This window comes from Leopardus geoffroyi, chromosome A3 (assembly GCF_018350155.1).
Source record: "Leopardus geoffroyi isolate Oge1 chromosome A3, O.geoffroyi_Oge1_pat1.0, whole genome shotgun sequence".
NCBI lineage: Eukaryota > Metazoa > Chordata > Mammalia > Carnivora > Felidae > Leopardus > Leopardus geoffroyi.
Window position 1 is genome coordinate 18886696 of NC_059336.1, and position 19961 is coordinate 18906656.

General features: G+C 45.8%; 1 protein-coding gene across 8 annotated transcripts in view; it reads left to right on the top strand.

Annotated features, from left to right (window-relative positions):
- Positions 1–19961, top strand: part of ZHX3 (zinc fingers and homeoboxes 3) — a 131174-nt gene that overhangs the window by 18256 nt on the left and 92957 nt on the right. For 2 of the 8 annotated variants that reach the window (XM_045444595.1, XM_045444597.1), the window contains exon 1: positions 3035–3275. The exons of 4 other annotated variants lie outside the window; for them this stretch is intronic. The gene's annotated coding sequence lies outside the window, so the exon portion shown is untranslated. Of the gene's footprint in view, positions 1–3034; positions 3276–3552; positions 3659–4550; positions 4682–19961 lie in introns of those variants that run through there. 2 more of the 8 variants (XM_045444599.1, XM_045444602.1) reach the window with 2 other exon arrangements.

A 19961-nucleotide genomic window follows, 5' to 3' on the forward strand; every position in this document is an offset into this window, starting at 1 on the left:
TTTTCTGTGTGACTATCAAATATCTTCCAGGTGTTTTGCCTTTAAGTGGAATCAATGGTTCTGCGAGGCACTTCTATTAAGATGTCTCAACTCAAAACAACTCCCTTTTTCATGGCCTTGATCCACAGAGGTGGATTCCTGATGAACTTCCATGAACTGTAAAGTGGCCATAATTGTCCTTGGGAATGGGGGCACCTGACTGAAGTTGGGTCACTTACAGCCTCTTTCCATTCCTTGATTCAGAGGCAGGTTCCTGGTGAACTATATGACCTGTATTGTTCTGGGGGAGGGGGACACCTGACTCAAGTTGAGTCAGAGCTCTTCTCTGAGATTTTGGCATTGGAATGACTAGGAATTTCTAGTCTATGTGTACCTGGTAGACATATTTCCCATTGTGTTACCTGGAAGCACAGAAAAACAAGTTTGTGGGGGAGAATCTTACTGGCAAAACCTGCTCTGTTTCCAATCCATCCAGCAGTCCATCTGGGTTCTTGTTGGCCTGAGGAACTCATCCCTTTGACCACTAAAAAGCCATAAGGTAAATTCCCCTTTATTTTTTTTTTAAAACTGGCTGAGGGGTTACTGGTACTTGCAGCAAACTCCTAACTGATACATATTGTTTGCCTCTGGACCCCGACACAAAAAGGTTGTAGGTGTAGCCCATTCCAGTAAAGTAGAGGTCAGGTGGCAATTCTATTTCATCCATTATGCTTCTGGCAGTTTCTTTTCTGCTTGAGAAAGCTCATCAGAATGTGAGTGAGTTCAGGTGACATTATTATAGGGATCACCTGGAATCTGCTTAAGGTTTTTTTTTTTTTTTTTTTTTTTTTTTAAAGGAATATAACTTGTCTCCTTGGGTAAATACTATTTTCGACCCACTTCCCAACACTGGTATTGAGTGCATGCTGTTTCCTCTGCCTGGAGTCCTCTCCTTATCAAGTCTTCAGACCCAGCTCCAGTGTCACCTCCTGTGGGGAGACTTTCTACACTCTCCTATATTGTATTAATTATGTCCTTCTCTCTGCTTCCCAAAGCAGGTGGCACATATATCCAGAGTTACATATTTTCCTCCAGAAATACTTCTTTATACGTCTGTCTCATTTGAAATTCTGAGTTCCTCAGTGGTTGGGAGAATGCCTTGTTTGCCTCCACATTCCACAGTGCCTGGACTGGAATAGATGCTCAGAAAAGTTTGTTGAGTAAATGAAGTTAAATTAGAGCAACATATCCCGTATCTACTCTTATTCAAGAAATATATAGTGTCTACCCAACCATCCCAGGCCATGTTCCAGATACTGCAGATGAGCAACACGAGTCCTTGCCCTCAGAACATTACAGATGATATTCAGGTCATAAGGGCTATAAGGAAAAGTAAAGCAGGGTTAGGGGAGAAGAGAATGATGAGGGGGGTGGGACTTGATATTTCAGTAGAGTGATGTAGATAACTTTCTGAGGAGATGACTTTTGAAAATTTTGAAATTTGTAGTAAGGGTACATGCCTTTCTGGTATCTGGGAGGTAAGAAACACTATGTGCAAAGGTTTTGAGGTAGGAGTGAGGCTTCATGTTCCAGAAGCAGGAAGGAGGCGAGTGTGGTTGGAATGGAGTGAGGGGGCAGAGTGCAAGGAGATGCAGTTAGAGAAGGGGAGGGGTGTTAGGTGGGGCAGAGGGGGGCTCACACTTAGGTTCTTGGAGGTCCTTGGTGAAAAGATTTTGATCTTTGCCCCTGAGTGGGATGGAAAGACATTGGAGGCTTTAGAGAAGGGGAGAAATATGTTTTGACTTAGTTTTTAATAGAATCTCTCTGGCTGCTTGAGAAGAAGCTGAGAGCAGAGTGGAATTGAGGAGAGCAGATAGGAGGTTATTGCAATATTTTAGGTAAAAGAAGAGGAGGGCTCAAATAGGGGTATTTCAAAGGTATTTGCTCCTGGATTACAGGTGGGATGTGATGACAGGAAAAGAGGAGTCAAGGATGACTTCAAGGTTTGGCCACAGCCAGCAGAAGGATGGAATTCACCTTTCCTGTGGTGGGGGAGACTGAAAGGAGCAAATTGAGGGGCAAGTTCCAGAGTCCGGCTTTGAATATGTCAAGCTTGACATACTGCTCAATATTTATGTATAGATATGCTGTTTTTCAGAATCTGAAGGTTAAAACACAACCTGAAGTTAAAGTCAGCTTTATTTATTGAACACCAGGCACTGTGCGGAAAGCCCCACGTGTGCTGTCATTTAAATCTTCCCATCATTTCTACTGGCTTAATTACTAATATTTTCAATGCTCTTTCATGGATTAAAGATGAAATGCCATGTCCAAAGTCACTCAGCCAATCATTAATCTGCCAATATAATGCAGGGCCGGGATTCCAACCTAGGTGTGGTCAGACTGCAGAGCTCTTGCTAGATTCTAAAGGTGGGGATCACTTTCTGAGCATATCTGCCACAGCCTTGGGCTCCATAACAAAACAGGTACCTGGGCTGTGTGATAAAAAATCAGAAAAGGGTCCAACCCCATCCTAGGTGTTACAGGTTCCACAGTAGAAGCTGTAAACAAAGGACAACATTCTTGTACCTGAGGGGACTGATGCTTGCAAGTTCTCAAGTACCTGAAGATTTAATGTTAAAAAGCCATCAGAAGTTGTTGTTTAGAAATAGAAGAGATTAAAAATTGCAGCGGAGCATTGATGGGATGAAAGAAAAACCAACTCCCAGGCGATGCTTGCTGGAAAACACCAGGATCCCAGTCCTACATCCTTTCGAAAGGGTAGCCTAGTGTGACCTTCCTTAGGTGGTCCTCTAGAAAGACCAGGATATAGAGTACAAAAGCCGGGAACCTCTAGGGTCGCAGCATCCGCTCCCCTGTGCCCTCCTTCTCCGCCCCTTTCAGTCTCCACGCGGGGAAAAGCGGGACGACGCCTGCGCATGCGTCCGGGGCAAGGTCCGCTCCCCGCGACGTCAGGGGGCTCGCGCCCGCACTAAAGCCCCGCCCCCCGGGCGCAAGAGGCGACCTGGGCGGGGGGCCTCGGGCCCCGCCCCCAGCCGAGCCGAGCGGGGCCGAGCCGAGCCGAGCACCTCCGAGCGCGGCCGAGCCGAGCCGAGCGGCCCGGAGTCGGTTGGTGCAGCTGCGTCCCCGCCGCCCAGCAGTCCGAGGCTCCGGCGTCGTCGCCGCCGCCTCCGCGGGGCCTGCGCCGGCCGCCCGCCCGCCCGCCGGGAGGGAGGTCCGGAGCGCGGGGAAAGCGGCCCGGCCGCGGGCGCCGCCGCCACCGCCGCCGCTGCCAGGTGAGCTCCCGCCGCGGCCCGCCGGCCCCGTGTGCCCCCGCGACTGTCAGTCTCCGTGTCTGTGTGTCTCTCTGCCTGTCAGCTCCCCCGCGTCTGCGCGAGCTCCCTCCCGCCACGCCTGACCCCCGGCCCTGCCCGCGGCGGCCGCCAGCCCCTCCCGCCCGCTGCCCCGGGTCTTTCTGTCAGCAGCCAGCACCCCCATGCGCGCAGGCTCCGCCCCTTCCCCCCGAAGCCCCGCCTTCGCCCCATCTGTCAGCACCCCCCACCCAGCCCGGGCGTCCTGGGGCTCTGTAGTAGCCCCCGCGGGCCGCAGCCGCGACGCGAGCAACAGGGGGTGCGGAGGGGAGGGGGGCTCCCGCAGACGCCCGCCTGTCCCGGCGAGGGTGCGTGTCCGAGCGCGCGGGTGCGGGACCGCGTGGGCGCCCGGGAGCCGGCATGGACACTCGGGGGGCGGCCTGACCTGCGCGGGGAGGAGATGCCGGGCGGCCCCAAGCCGGTCGCTCCGACTCTCGCGACTCGCGCGGCCCCTGCCCCTGGTGTAAAGAGCCTCCGCTCCGCCAAGGAGGCAGCTGAGCCGGGACTCCCGCCGCTTGGGGTACAGTAGAGCCCTGAACCCCGGGACCCTCGTTTGGGCCCCGGCTCCCCGGATGCCCAGAGCGGCGTGTGAGCGGAGTTTGGGGCTTGGTAATCCCAGTTTGGGATTTCCATTCAGAGAAGCCTGTCGGAAGTGACTGAGGAGTGGGTGGGATGTGGAGCTTGGGTGGGAAGTGTTTGAGAGCTTGAGTCACTTTGAGTTGCGCGGTTGGCATTTCTGAGCAGTGATTGCCTTGGGCTCGCGCCCTGTGAGAAACTGTTATGTGATGGGGAGGGGAGGTTAGGTGGAGGAGGGGGGGGGCACACTCCTTTCTGTTTTCATCCGTGTCATGTGAACACGTAGTATTTATTCATGAGACTCCACACAGCTTCAGTTTTAAAAAGGATTACAGTAGTTTCCATTTATACATGCTCTTGTACGTTGTGATGTTGATGTGCTTTATTTGTAGTAAACTTAGCATTGCAGTATTTCAAAACGAAGAGAAAATGCGTCCTAAAACAATTGGTATTTTGCCGGATAGTTCTCAACCACGGGGAAAGAGCCAAAAGCGCACTTCATTAGCTGGAACAACTTATTCGGGCTTAATTTGTTTCTAAGAGACATACAGTGGAAAAATCCAGAAGCAGCACAGTAGTATCAAAGACTCCTAGGAAATTAATGAAAGGGCCCTTCTCTTGCTGCCTTGGAAAGATGGTATCAAAGTTGCTGTAGAGGACCGAGCTCACATGTAATGATAAACATATTAACCAAGTTGGTTTTGTGACCTTGATACATTGAACAGCGTTTGATTTGCACAGTGCTTCGGTAACAGGTAAACATTGCATGGGGAGTGGGGTAACTTTTGGAGAAAATGTTCCCCATGTTTTGTTTTGTTTCCATATTTAAGTAAGCTTTCAGGGTAGGTGAGACTAGGGTCCTCTCACCATAGGAGTGTGTGTGTGTGTGTTTTAAGATAACATTAAAAATTACAAAAGTAGGGGCACCTGGGTGGCTCGGTTGAGCTTCCGACTCTTGATTTCAGCTTAGGGTCATGATCCCCAGGGTGGTGGGATCAAGCCCCATGTCGGGCTCCTCAGAGCCTGCTTGAGATTCTCTCTTTCTCCCTCCTTCTGCCCCTTTCCCCACACTCACGCTTTTTTTTTTTTTTTTTTTAAACTTTTTTTTTTTAATTTTATTATTATTATTTATTTTTGGGACAGAGAGAGACAGAGCATGAACGGGGGAGGGGCAGAGAGAGAGGGAGACACAGAATCGGAAACAGGCCCCAGGCTCCGAGCCATCAGCCCAGAGCCTGACGCGGGGCTCGAACTCACGGAGCGCGAGATCGTGACCTGGCTGAAGTCGGACGCTTAACCGACTGCGCCACCCAGGCGCCCCACGCTTTTTTCCTGCTTACAGATTATGTACAGTCTTACACGTAGGTTATGTATGTACGCCTCCTACATGAAGGCATGAGAGGATGGTTGACATAGGGTTTCAATGGTGTGATTATATATAATTCTTTACTTAATCTGATTTGCAACTTTGCAGCTGGAGGTATTGTCTCCTCTATAGGTATATTTAATCTATTTATTACTCATAATACTTTTGTATGGGTAAGAACCTGTCTTCCCTTTGTGATAGTTTTAAAAAGTAAATTGGAGCCTCTGCTTAGAGCATGCCAAAAAACTTTTCATCTTAAAGTAAAACCTGAAGTCCTTGCTGTGGCTGAGTAGACTACCTCCCTGTCTTCACTTCCAGTTTTGCCAAACAACTTAAAAACTTCAAGCATATACTAGCCTCAGTGCCTTTGCATTTGCTGTTCCCTCTGCCTAGAACTCTGTTCTCTGGATATCATGGTTCTTGCCTCAGGTCTCTGCTCAGATGTAACCTTATCAGGCTTTCCCTGACCCCTCTGTGTAAAATACACCCCACTTTCCTGTCCTCCTTGACCCACCTTGCTTTTCTTCATAGCATTTACTACCACTTAGTAAGTGCATATTAAAATGTTGGTTTATGTCTCTTTCCCTCCATTAACCCAAGAGTGTGAGATTTTTTTCACTGATGAATCCTCAGGGCTCAGAACAGCACCTGACACATTATAGGTGCTTTATATTTGTTCAATGAATGAGTAAATGAATGTTCATTATACATCCATTCCTGTAACCTTCCTGTAGCCTCCTAGTTTTTAGATAGGTCTATCATGAATTGGGGGACCAATCCCTTAGAAGTCAGGATAAGTCCTCTCCTTTACATATCTGAGAAGAAGAATTTTCCAAGTGAGGCTTATAATCTTAGAAAGAATTATAGTCTTGATTTAACTTGAACCATTGAGGGAAGAAACATTTTTGGCAGATGTTACTGGCTTTTTTATGCATTATCCCTTGTGTCACTTTGGAAATCTTTGAAAAGTATAAAGTATCCCTGTTATGTTTACAGCTGTGATTTCAATTTGGTAGTTCTTAGTGATAGTATAAGCCTCAAGAGCATAGTGAGTTTTTTGTGTCAACAGATACCCAGAGATATAATTACAGCTTTAATGTGTTTTCATTTGAGGAGTAGCTGGTATATTTACTTATTTTCCTGGCAACTCTATCCTTTTCAGCTCCTTGCTTATCAGGTTTTGGATGGCCTCACAGGTACACTTACTTTTTTTTTTTAACATTTTAAAATAAATCCTTGATCTCTTGAGCATTTTACATCTTTTGTGTGACTCTTGAACTGTTTTGAAAGTACCAGTTTCATCTTTCAGGATGAATTGATATCTGTAGTAAAACATATAATTGCATTTTCCTTATAGGGATGGGACAAATTGTATCGTGGGGTAGAATTTTTACAGAAAGAATATAATGTGGGTGCAAGCTTTTTAAAGGTTTGGATTTCAAGTTAGAGTACTTTAAAAAAATATTTATTTATTTTTTGAGAGAAAGAGACAGAGTATGAGCTGGGGAGGGGCAGAGAGAGAGGGAGACACAGAATCTGAGGCAGATTCCAGGCTCTGAGCTGTCAGCACAGAGCCCGACATGGGGCATGAACTTGGAAACGGCAAGATCATGACCTAGGCCAAAGTCGGGCGCTTGACCGACTGAGCCACCCAGGTGCCCCCAAGTTAGAGTACTTTTTTAAAAGTTTATTTATTTTAAGAGAGAGAGGGGGCAAGAGAGAATCCCAAGCAGGCTCTGCACTGTCAGCACAGAGCCTGATGTGGGGCTCATACTCAACAAACCTCAAGATCATGACCCAAGCCGAAACCGAGAGCCAGACGCTTAACCGACCAAGCTACCCAGGTGCCCCAGGGTACTTTTAATTTTAATGAGTTTTTGAAAAAAAATCATTTTTTCTCATAAGGAAAAGGCTTCCTTTGAACACAATCCAAACAGAGACCTTCAAAGATGTTTTTTTCTTATGCCTCAAATATGCAAGAACTTAGGGGGAAAATTCTAAATGAAAATTTTCTTTTAAAGGCCTAAAGACAATGTGTTAAGAATTTATTTTTATTCCATAGACATTTATTGAGCACATAGTTGGGGGGGGGAGTTCTGTGTGTTTTTGCATGGGCTACATGACCATGTTCCATTTTAGATTACCAACCTGATTTCTTATTATTTCTTCTCTTTTGTCACTTGGCTGCCTCCCTTCTGTCATCATATTCTCTCCCTAAATGATTTCATCTATTCCCAGGACTTTAATACCCTTTAAATGCTGATGCCTTCCTCAGTTGCATCTCCCTCCTGGACCTTTCTCTGGTTCGAGTCTTGCATTTTTACCCACCACCTTCCTGCTATCTCTACTTGCTGCCCCACTGGAATCCCAATCTTCATATGTCCAAAATATCTCCCTCTCAGACTTCCAGATTTATGTTCCTCATTCCTGACTCCTGCCTTCACTCTCTGCCAGCTTTCCCTGGCCCCTGCCTTCCCTATCTCAGTGTCCTTAATTGTCCTCTCGTTGGTCAGGCCAAACACATGAAAGTTGTCTTTGATTCTTCCTGATTCCTCATCCCACATCCAACTCATCAGCACAGACTGTTGTCCTAGATGCCAGAATACCTCAGATCCTCCCTTCTCCATCCTCATAATCCAGCTGCCGTCCTTTCAGCTGGATGACTGTCCCAGCCTATACCTGGTCTCCCAGCTTCCAGCCTTGCCTTCTTCTAACCCACGTACCCATTGCAGCCAGAGTGATGCTGCTAAAAAGCAATCCAGATTGCATCACCCCACTGCAGTGGCTTCCCACAGCACTTAGACCCAAACCCACACTTCTTAATCAGAGGTGCTCGGCCTCTGTCTCTCTCTCTAGCCTCTGACCCTTGCTCATCCATTCTTCTGTCAGGTTGGAACTGTCAGTTCCGCAAATGTGCCAGTTCTCCTCTTCTGTACAGGCCCTTCTCTCTGCCTGGCACCCCTCCCCCTGCTCTCCTCATGGAAAAATCCCTCTCAGACATTTGCTCTCAGCTAAAATGTTCCTCCTCAGAGGGGCCTTTCCTGGTCACCCCGTTCCACGGTAGCTTCTTCCCCCATACCTGCGTTGTACCCTCTTAGTATATGTGCATTTCCTGCTTAGTACTTCGCCAGAATCCCAGGTGTCTCATTTATATCTTTCCTTCTTTTTTTCAAAAAATTTTTTTCAAGTTTATTTATTTATTTTGAGAGAGAGAGCACATGCACACAAGCATAGTAGGGGCAGAGAGGGAGAGAGAATCTCAAACAGGCTCCGCACTGCCAGTGCAGAGCCCGACGTGGTGCTTGACTCACAAACCGTGAGTTCATGACCTGAGCCAAAACTGAGAGTCGGATGCTCAACTGACTGAGCCACCCAGGCACCCCAAAAAACAGTAGTTCCTATCTCATAGGGTCATTGTGAGTGGCATAAGTACACAAGAACAATGACTGTGGCTATTAATATTATAAGGAGGGAAAAGAAACCTCAGGAAAAGACCTTTAGCCCCATCAACAAATTAGAGTTTGGGTACGAGTGAAAGACAATACCTAACAGTATTCATTGTTTCAACAGTTTCATTGACTCAGGTTTTGAACTTATAAAAATGATCAGGGAATTAACTATTTGGCTTGTGATTTATAATCATTCTGCTGATGTATGGAAACATTGTTTCGATTCAAATTTGTAAAATGCTTGAGGTAAGACGGTTTTCTTCTTTTTAATCTCCTCTCCATCTTAAGAAAGATTCTTAGGGTAGAGAGATCTTTTGAGAGGCTGGTCATTTTGAGTGTCTAGTTAGTTTTTACTCTTTCATTAGAAAGGTACTCACCATTACTGTTTACTTCAGTAGTGAATATCTTACTTCAAACAGCCAAGCAAACAGTAGGCCTGGTACAGGTATGGTGGGCTGGGCAGCCCTCACAATGAAATATCTAGGCACAGTTGAATTTTCTGATGGGATGGCTTATGATCAAGTGCTCGTTTGGTGACTTTCATCAACTTTATGAAGTAGAGGGTGAGGATGTTTGCTAAGACTAAGTGGGAAGAGGTCAGAGTGAAAACAAAGAGATTTGACATATAATTGAGGCCAGGAAGGTGAACTTGGGGCAACGTCCATGATTTCCTGACAGGATGCAGGACTCTGTTGAGGTAGGAGACGAGACTATGGATGGATTGGGGTATCAGTCGTGTTCAGCTTCCTGGATTTAGGAGCATATGGTCGGATTCAGCCAAGGTTGGGGTTTGGTGGCAGGAAGACAGTGGAACAGAGGATCTGCGGGTATTGTCCAGGGAGTGATTAACATGCCAGATAAGGGTTTTTAGGCTGGATGAGGGGGAGAAAAGGAGCAGAGGCGTCGATGAAGGCAAGGACTGCATATATTGGAGTGATGGAGTCATAAGAAGACGTGGTTAGGTAGGGGACATGTGAGTGGAAGATTTCAGAGCTGGAGCAGTTAATTACTGGACATGACAAGCTCCTGAAGTGAACCCAGTGAAAATGAATGAAGTCAAGGAGGTCAATTAACCAAGAGGCTGGAGAGTTGTTTGGGTCATTCCCGTAGTCAGAAAACCAATCACAAGGATGTCAGGATATTAGGGTGGAGAGAAGGAAGGCTGTGAAGTCTTCAGTGAATGAAGTACTAGCAAGAGAAGAGGTGTTAATGACCAGCCTGCAGGCACCTCAGAAGATCAGGGGGTTTTGCCTGAGGGCAGTGGAAGAGCAACGACCTGGAAGCTTTAGTGGTTGCAAGGTCTCTCTGGAAGGAGTTGGCCTCGGCCCAGATCCCGTATGCTTCGGAAGGAATCCCAATTGAAGTGGGCAGCATCGATGGCATGTTGTATTGTGTTTCTAAACTTGGTCATGAAAATCATCTCAGGGTGTGTGTTAAAAATACAGATTCCAGGGTCCCATTCCAGACCGACTGGATTAGAATTTATAGGAGAGGAGACTGAGAATGTACATTTTAAAATGCCCCCACGCCACCACCACACACGTACCTGGTAATTCTTTATAATTAGGCAAGTTTTGGAAATGTAGCTGTAGTGTTTAAGATCATGGGGTCTGGAAGCTGACAGCCAGGGTGTGAAAGAGGTGTGGCGGGTAGGAGTGAGCCTTAGCCTATGACTCTTAATAGCTTAGCTCTCCAGGTCTGTCTGGTATCAGAAGCAGTGAATTAAGGGACCCTCCATTAGAGGCAAACACACTGACCACAGCAAGAAGAGACAGCCAGTGATGACAGAGATGAAAACACTGTATAAGATAATTCAAAGTCTAGCAGTTTGGAGGACATGCATTGTAGAAGAGAGTTCTGTTTGCCTCAGTAGCCCCTGAATACATTAATCATAATTGTTGTTCTCAACAGGAATAGGTCAAGTTATGGTTTGGTTAGTTCTGGAGGCCGAGAAGGAAGTAATGCAACTTAGAAAGCTTTCTAGCATAAACTAGCATGATTTAGTGCTTCAGTTATCCATAAAATTAACTTGTGTGATACATTTCTATCTCTGAAGATATTGAACTAAAACATTTACTCAATGACCTGCTAAAGATAAGAGCAGTATGATCCCCAAGGGGCTTTATACATGATTAGAGGCTTAATATCATGATGGCAGCGGCCCTACCACCCCATTCTCTGTATTTTCGCCAAGAAAATTCAGTTCCTTTTCATGGAAAAGAAGAGGAATCCTGCAAAAGAATAGCTACTGGGAGGAAATTTGGAGTTAGCCATTCTTGGCTGACCATTTGGAGCCCCCTATTGCTAGTAAGGAGGTTTGGGTTTGTTCAGAATATTTCAACTATACTTCCAACCTAGTTTGTCCTACCCAAACACCAAAGCTGTGGGAAAATCATGTCAGCCCTGCTAGAAGTGGTTGCTATGGACCTTGAGCCTAAAACTTGATTTGCTCTATCATGTGTTCCATTTCTTCTTTCCTTTTAGCACAGCTGGTACTGAGAAGCCTGGCTTTCAGACTGCCACACTGGGTGCCAAACATGGCATAGCATCTTGGTTATATTCCTGTCACTCACCACATCCTTCCACTTACTGCCTCATCTCCTTGGTGAACTACAGGGAGCCACTTGAATGCACATCTTGAGACCTAGAAAATGTGGCAATGGAGGTTTAGTAATGCCAACCCAACCCGAACTTTCCATTTGCAAGTTAAGATTTTTTTTAAAGTAATGCCATTTAGAGAAAAAATGGGAATTCAGACTATTTTTCCCTTTTAGAAAAACATCTTATAAAGCTAACAAATACTAAACAGAGGCCCATGAGTATTTTAACAGTAATAACATGCTCTTTATTATCACACTTATCTGCCCTATGGAGCCCAGGAACCCCTGAACTCTGTTGTATTCTGTATTAATGAAGGCTCTACTATATTGTGATGCTCTTATAACGTTTGAATCACTAAGTGTACTCAATTTGTGAAGTGTTTCTATGTCTACTGCGAACTAGGCACCTTGGGGGTTAAAAAAGAAGGTCTTTGTTCTCAGATATTTTTACAAGTTCGACAATGTACATTTAAATCTCTAACCTCAAGCAGACGACCCTGTGTGCTGTGAAGGAGGTGTAATCAAAATGTAGGCTCAAGGATGAAGGAGGTTATTTCTGGTGGTGGGCGGACGTGGCGAGAGGGGATGGTGTGCTTTCACGGAGGGTTTGTATTCAGACAGGACCTTGAATTGGGTAGAATTTGGAACTGTTATATTTGATATTCTGTTTACTGAGGCATCATTTATTTTAGCAAGACTACAGAGATACTTTGGTGCTTAATGAATTAGCTTTCACTCATCCAGAATGCCTCACTCCTTAATTATTTTGGATAATTTTTCTTTGTAATTAAGTATGAAGTATTAAGGAATGTGTGGTGGAGAAGAGCTTTTATGGGAGCCCTTAAATAATCTTGGGATCATAGTAGATGTCTCAAATTCTAAAAGAATTGGAAATATAGTGCTATGGTAGTGAATAGAAAACCAGAGTGATAATGGAAGGTATGTGTTTGGGTATATGGTTTAGGAATTGGGGGAAGAAGGAGCTCTAAGTGAGATGGTGAGGCCTTTGTAGGAAAGAAACGTCTTCCCGGTTAGGGGACCTCTTGAATACTCACTGTCTTGTTTCCGAGTGTCTTTTCCAGGAATTGTTGGCAATGAGGGCAGGAGAGCCCTGTGGGCTGGGGCCATAATAACCTTCTCCCTTGTTCTAGTATGGCCAAGCACAGAGGGTTTTACAGAATGTGTCTACCTGCTCTAGGTCTGTGTGTGCCTTATATCTGGGCGTGGCCTGCCTCAAAGCTATATATTTCTGACAGAGTGGATGCTTTTTGGCTGACACGTGTCCCTCTGGGTGAATCCTCACTCCTTTGGCAGGCCCATTTCTTGCCATGGTAGGTTAGCTACAAGTGGACATCATGTCATCCTTGCAGTTGGTTATTATTAGGTCTGAGACCTTGCAGCCAGTTTTTCCTTTCCCATGTAAGACTGAATTTTCACTCTTGTCCTTGCCCTGTCATTTCAACACTTAATTTTCCAGGCAGTTGAAAAACATACCATTTGCTACCTTTTATGCTGAAATGGGGCCCTGGCTCAGAATTCTGATTTTTTTGGGGAATCAGCATACATGGTTTTGAAACAAATACTATTTTCCTTGTTCATTCCTGATAATGCCAATAGCATTTTAAAAGCTGAGATATTTGATAATGCTGTCTATCCCATTTTACCATGCAGGTGACTGAAGCAACTCTTAAGAAAATGAATTCAGTCACTCACCAATAATGTACTTATTTTATGCCAACGGTGTGTCAGATGCTATGCTAGACACCAGTGGGGAACAGTCAGACATGGTCTTTCTCTGGCCTCGTGCCACTTATAGTCTGGTGGATCTATGGATCTATCCATGATAGATTTGTAGATAACTATAGGCCTGGAGACAGAAAGGCGTGGTGCATAGTCCTGCTTTTGCCATTTACCAATTATATGACCTTAGGCATTTGACTCTGTGTTCAGAATAACACAGACTCTGTGTCAACGTGAATAAAAACCTCTTTTAACAAGGTTTATAAGAGTTTCATAATAGTTACATGACACTACATAGAAAAGAGCTTTGAGAAGGTCAAGTCACTGTATATGCAGATACAGGTGGGGGTCATCAGCCCCTGCTCTGTTTAATAGGAATGGCTAACAGAGGGTTTCCACTAGTGTGTGGGTTCAGAGAATGCCATGTACTTCAGAGAATCCCCAAATATAATACTAGAACTAAATACTATTAATATTTCATGAATTCTAATGCTTTTAAATAATAAGAAAACCAGCTATTTTTGGTGCCTGGGGTTAATGTAGGCTACTTAGTCATCCCTAGCAAGCTGTAGATTTAATACATACTGGCATTATTTCAGCAAACAATGCTTCTGGATATTTACTCTCTAACTGGAAATTTATTACTACAAGAATGGATGTATATGATAATAGTAGCAGTCTAATACATACTTTTATTACAGAGTAGACATACACAAGTTTATCTGAACAGTAATTATAATAAAATAAAAGGTATCCTTGGTAAGAAGTAGGAGGTATCTTTAGTTTTTTACAGATTTAGGTAGATAAGGAGTTTTGAGCTGCGAGATTCCTTTTTGGTTCTAACCTTCTTTTGTTTTTATGGTCAGTCTTCCTGCATATCCCTGAAGGACCTTTCATGTAGATATTTTCTGTAGTAACCTAGACAAGACCCTTAGTCTTTCGGAACTTCAATGTAGTCATAAAATGTGGCCTTTGCTTTGCCATGCCTGCTTCACAGAGTTGAGACATTCAGACCAGACAAAGGATTGGAAAGGATGTGCTTCTATCTGTGATGGTTCTCATTAGTCCACAGGTGTAGTGGTCAGATAGTTCTGGCAAATGAATGCCTCAGAAGGGCTGCGTCTTGATTTGTAGTACAGCCTTGTTCAGGTTTCCTGATTCTTTCTCGTTAGGATTTTTTTTTTTTTAAGTTTGTTTTATTTTGAGAGAGAGAAAGAGTGGGGCAGGGGCAGAGAGAGGGAGGGAGAGACAGAATTCCAAGCAGGCTCAGTACCATTCATGCAGAGTTTGGCGTGGAGCTCAAACTCACGATCTGTGAGATCATGACCTGAGCCGAAATCAAGAGTCAGATGCTTAACCAACTGAGCCACCCAGGTGCCCCTGATTCTTTCTCATTAAAATTCAGTGCCTTCCACATCTTTTGGTCTCATTCTCATTAAATAGCTTTTCACTTTATGCTTGGTTAGCCATTCACCAATATTTATTGAGCTTTTGCTATGTGTTAGGCATTGTGTGGGGGTGCTGGGCATATAAAGGGGAGAGGGCCAGACACTCTTGGCTGTTTGGTGGGGAAGGAGCCCAAGGCTACAGCATCAATTCTTGCCTGAATTTCCAGCCTGCTGGCCTTCCCTATGTATTTCAGACTTGCCAGTTGCCACAATTGTGTGAGCCAGTTGCTTAAAATCTCTTAATGTCTGTCTGTCTGTCTGTCTCTGTGTGTGTGTGTGTGTGTGTGTGTGTGTGTACGTACTTACACACATATATCCTATTGGTTCTGTTTCTCTGGAGAACCCAGACTGATACATTACTTAACAAATGCTGTCATCCTCGGTGCAGAAAGAGGAAGAACAAATGTAAACAAAATGCTTAGTGTGGTTTTTAGCCATGTTGAGTTTGAGGTGCCCGTGGAATCTACATGGAGATATCAGCAGGCAAATGTAGTCAGGTCAAGGAGAACTCACACAAGTGGTCTGGACTGCGGATAGAGAAGTTTGGAACCCCAGGAAACACGAACATTTAGGGGAGAGGCAGAGGAAGAGGAGCCGGTAAAGGAAACCAAGAAGGAGTAGATAGAGAGGAGGAAGAGCAGGAGAGAGTGGGGTTGTGGAAATCCGGGCAGGGGAGAATTTCACGGAGGGAGTGCAGCACTGTCCAGCATCTCAAGGTCAAGAGAAATGTTGGTATATGTCCTGGGAGGTGTCATCGAGGTGACTGTTTCAGTGTCGTCATGCATTACAGTGGGTGGAACAGAGTCCATGGCGATGACATGAAGATGAATGTTTGCTGCTCCTGTTTCCTCAAGAAGCTCACTTATGCAGTGTGAGGACAAGAAGGGGCTGTGGGAAGGGATGATCTTAGGATGGGAGGGGCTGCAGCATGTTCGGAAGTGAAGAGACAGAGCTAGAAGACAGGAAGAAGGCAGAGGTGCAAGGGAGAGAAAGGACAAAGGGTGGCTCACGTGCTCCCCGGGGTGTAAGGACCCGCACAAGGGATGGCCAGAGGTGTTGCCAGAAGCAGAATGCCTGTTTCACTTTGTATGGAAAGAGAAAAGGTATTGGGGATACAGGTAAGTTATAGATGGGAGGAGACTAGACGTTTTGCCCTGGTCAAAGCTTCTATTTTCTTTGTGAAATGGACCTTCGGCAGCAACTGATAGCCAGGGTGAGCTGGTGCAGTAAGGTCTCTGAGACAGGAGTGAAGGTATAACCTTATTGCTGCGGGGCTTGAAGTGGAGCCTGGTTATCACTCCCCATTGTCTGTTGAATGAAAGTTTTGCTCCGCGGTCTTATGTTTGTACAGTCTTCCACAGTCTCCCTTTAACTAGTTCTGCCAGGACACCTATCTTTTCTGTTTCATTCCAGCACCCTTGAACTTGAACTTCAGCCAGGAGTGTCTGCTGTAGCGCTGGAGTGTGGCCTAGAGAGACTGGGCGTTGTAGGGAGGATGCCATCAGACTCAGAGCCAGCAGTCCTGTGGTCCGATCTCGGCCCCTCCATTTACTAGCTATGGGGCTTGGACATAGCTTAACTTCTCTGGGTCTGTTTCTTCATTTGTAAACTGTTAATTATAACAACAATAATGAAGGATGGTGGTAATGGTTGTGTCAGAGGAGAAAACATACTTTAAAGTACTTTGAAGAGGATAAGTAGTATATAAATGGAGCTGGTGTCATGAGGCCATGAGTAACCCTAGCTCCAGGCTTTTGTATAAATGCTCTTTACCACTAGGGCTCTCCACCTTCTCTCTGTCTAAATTCAGCCTGTATTACGTAGAGACATGCTAGCTCCTGTAACAGATGAACCCCACCGAAATCTCAGTGGCTTAAAACAGTAGACATGTTCATGCCCATTTCAAATCCAGTCACCTGTGGGGGTGAAAGGGGCCCAGACTGATGGATGTGCTACCGTCTTCAAACCGTTGTTGCCAAGATTGCTCTGGGTGTCCATGTCCTGCCAGCGGAGTGGGGGAAGAGAAAGTATGGATGACTGTCTGGGAGGCTTTTATGCACCAGGCTTAGGATGGGAGCTGGTGACCAAGGCCAAAAGAGAGATGGCTGAAGGAGGCATTTACTGGGTGGGAGGCAAATTTGGGGCATGTAGGTTTTCATGTGCACAGAATGGTGGCAGGGGCTCTGAGAAGCATCGGGCTGGCCCTGTGCATCCCTACGACAGGACAGACAGGCCACTCCTGCCTTGGCAGACAGGGCATGGGAAGGCCAAGGGGCCTGGGGCTGGTTCCTGGTGAAGGCAAGCATTGCAATGGTGGGAGAGAAGCCCTCCGGCTCAGGGGAGACAGGTGGATGAGAACTGGGGTATTTACACACCTTCTAAAAGCTGGGGAGGCAGACACTGTTTACCTTTCCCAAGATGAGAACACTGATGAGGTGTGGCCTTGACAAAAGCCACACAACAAATCAGCAGAGAAATGAGCTAGGACTTGAGTCTTCTGACATCAAAGCCCCTGGAGGGGGAGCCAGGAAGTACCCCACCCAGAGAGCTGGAAGAACTGGGCTCTGAGGTTGGTTGGAGGTGAACCCCTGGGCACAGGGTAGAGGAGGACCTCCATGGTGGCTGCACCTTTTATGAGTGACTCACCTTTTGGCTGCTTCAGTTGGAGGGGGCCAGGCAGGACAGGAGCATTCCAGGCAGAGGCAAAGACCCTGAGGTTGAACTGTGCTTAGAGGGTTTGGGTACTGAAAAGGGACTGGGTTGGTCACGGTGAGCGGCAGGGGGAGGTGCATGAGAAGATGCTCGAGAGGGAGGCAGGGCCCAGATCACACAAGGGTGTAAGGCCATGGCAAGGAGCTAAGATTTTATTCGAAGGACAGTGGGAAACCATTGTACATTTTGAGTGGAGGGTAAAGGGTGGTCCAGTTTATAGTTTAAAAAAGACAACTCTGAGGGGCGCCTGGGTGACTCAGTCAGTTAAGCAGTTGACTCTTGGTTTTGGTTCAGATCATGATCTCGCGGTCATGGGTTCGAGCCCCGCATCAGGCTCTGCAGTCATAGCATGGATCCTGCTTCAGATCTCTGTCTCCCTCTCTCTGCCCCTCCCCTGCTCATGCGTGTGCACGGGCTCTCTCTCTCTCTCAGTCCCTCTCTCTCTCTCTCTCAAAAATAAAAACGTTAAAAAAAATGGACTACTCTGGCTGTTGTGGAGAATGAGTGGAGGGGAGGCCATGGTATATATTGGACGCAGTGGGGGTGGGAAAAGGAGGAATTGAGTAGAAGTGGGTCTGGAGCTCCAGGCAGAGGTTCAGGCTGGTAAAGAAAATTGGATCCTGTATTTCCTGTTAGCTCACTCCCTGTTCTTAGCCAAACTTCCTGTGAGTAGCCTTATCCACAGTATCTACTTCCTCACCTCCTCAGCTCAGCCCTTTGCGCTCTGGCCTCTGTCACTGCCGCTTTCCTGAGATGTCTTGGGGAAAGGGTGCAGCCCTTTGTGGTTAGCCAAGTCTGAGTCTTTAGCTCTCGAAGGCTTGATTTGCATCCAGTAACACTGTGAGCTGTTCCTGCCTTGGAATGTTCTCACTTAGTCCCTTGTCTCTCTGGTTCCTCATCCTGTGGCCCCTTTGCTGTCTCCCAACTTCTCAGCCGGGCCCTGAAATGATAGTATTCCCCCAGCCTTCTGGCCTTGGTCCTCCTGGGTTCTCTCTGTGCCTCTTTGAACAAAAGAGTCCTCCCCACTTTCATCATGCCAATGTCTACTTGCCTTTCCAGCCTCATCTCAGGCGCCCTCTTCTCCAGGAAGCCTTCCCGACCCCTCAGGCTGGGTTAGGTGCCCCTTCTCCTTTTTCATTTCTCCTGGAGCATGAAGTGGATATGATAGCACTTAGCACCCTGCTTACTTATTTGTCTCTCCAGTCTAATAGTGCTTGAAGGATAAGATTACAACGAAAGGCCCTGTGATCTAGGACAAAGATTGCTTTCTGTAGTTTAGGTGAAAGCCACACTTTGTAATGAAGGTATCTACACCTGATTGTATGTCCTTTAGTAGAGCAGTCATTTCTCACTTGGTCTGAGGACTGGGATTCTGGTATAATGTCTTCTGTGAACAGAAGGAATTACCTCAAAAGAATTAGTAATTGTCTCCATCTTCTGAAAGGAAAAGAAATCTGAGAGTTTAAGAATATGAATTGGCTTCAGAAGAGCTTCCAAAGACCTGCCATGCCTGGTAATTTCGTTCTCCACACCCTTGTTCCCACTTCAAAAATGTGTTCTATGTGCCTCGTATTTTGTGATTCCACAGTTGTGGGTTCGCCGTTACAGTTACCTCTGTGTTGATGAGCACTAAAGTTCTCCTGGACTGAATTGTGATAGCCTTTGAAGGCAGCAAACAGGGTGAATGAAAGACCAGCTTCTGCCTTTATACCCTGCCTCCTGCTAACCGGCTCACTGTGTGAGTGAAAAACAAGAGACAGCACAGTATCCTCTTAGGCATGCAAGTCACAACCCTGCACTTTGAGCAAGGTGGCCAAGGCCACTAAGCTCTCTTCTCCTTCAAATGTCTTCTTCTACCCCTTTTTTTAAAGTTTAAATTTTAGTTAACATACAGTGCAATATTGGTTTCAGGAGTAGAATTCAGTGATTCATCACTTACATTCAACCCCCAGTGCTCATCACCAGTGCCCTTTTTAATGCCCATTATCCATCTAGCCCATCTCCTACCCACCTCCCTCCATCAACCCTCAGTTTGTTCTCTGTTAAGAGTCTCTTGTGGTTTATTTCTCTCTCTCCTCCCTTCATCCTCTCCTCCTCCTCTCCTCTCCTCCTCACTTCCCATATGTTCATCTGTTTAATTTCTTAAATTCCACATGAGTGAAATCACATGGTATTTGTCTTTGATTGACTTACTTCACTTAGCATAATACATTCTAGCTCCATCCATGTAGTTGCAAAAGGCAAGATTTCATCCTTTTTGGTGACTAAGTAATATTCTTTGTATGTACACACACACACCACACGTCATCTTTATCCATTCATCAGTTGATGGACATTTGGGCTCTCTCCATAGTTTGGCTTTTGTTGATAATGCTGCTGTAAACATTGGGATGCATGTACCCCTTCAAATCTATATTTTTGTGTCCTTTGGGTAAATACCTAACAGTGCAATTGCTGGATCATATGGTAGTTCTATTTTTAGTTTTTTGAGGAACGTCCATACTGTTCTCCAGAGGGGCCGCATGAATTTGTGTTCCCACCAACAGTGCAAGACGGTTCCCCTTTCTCCACATCCTTGCGAACACCTGTTGTTTCTTGTGTTGTTAATTTTAGCCATTCTGACTGGTGTGACATGGTATCCCATTGTGGTTTTGACTTGTATTTCCTTGATTATGAGTGACGTTGAGCATCTTTTCATGTGTCAATCATCTGGATGTCTT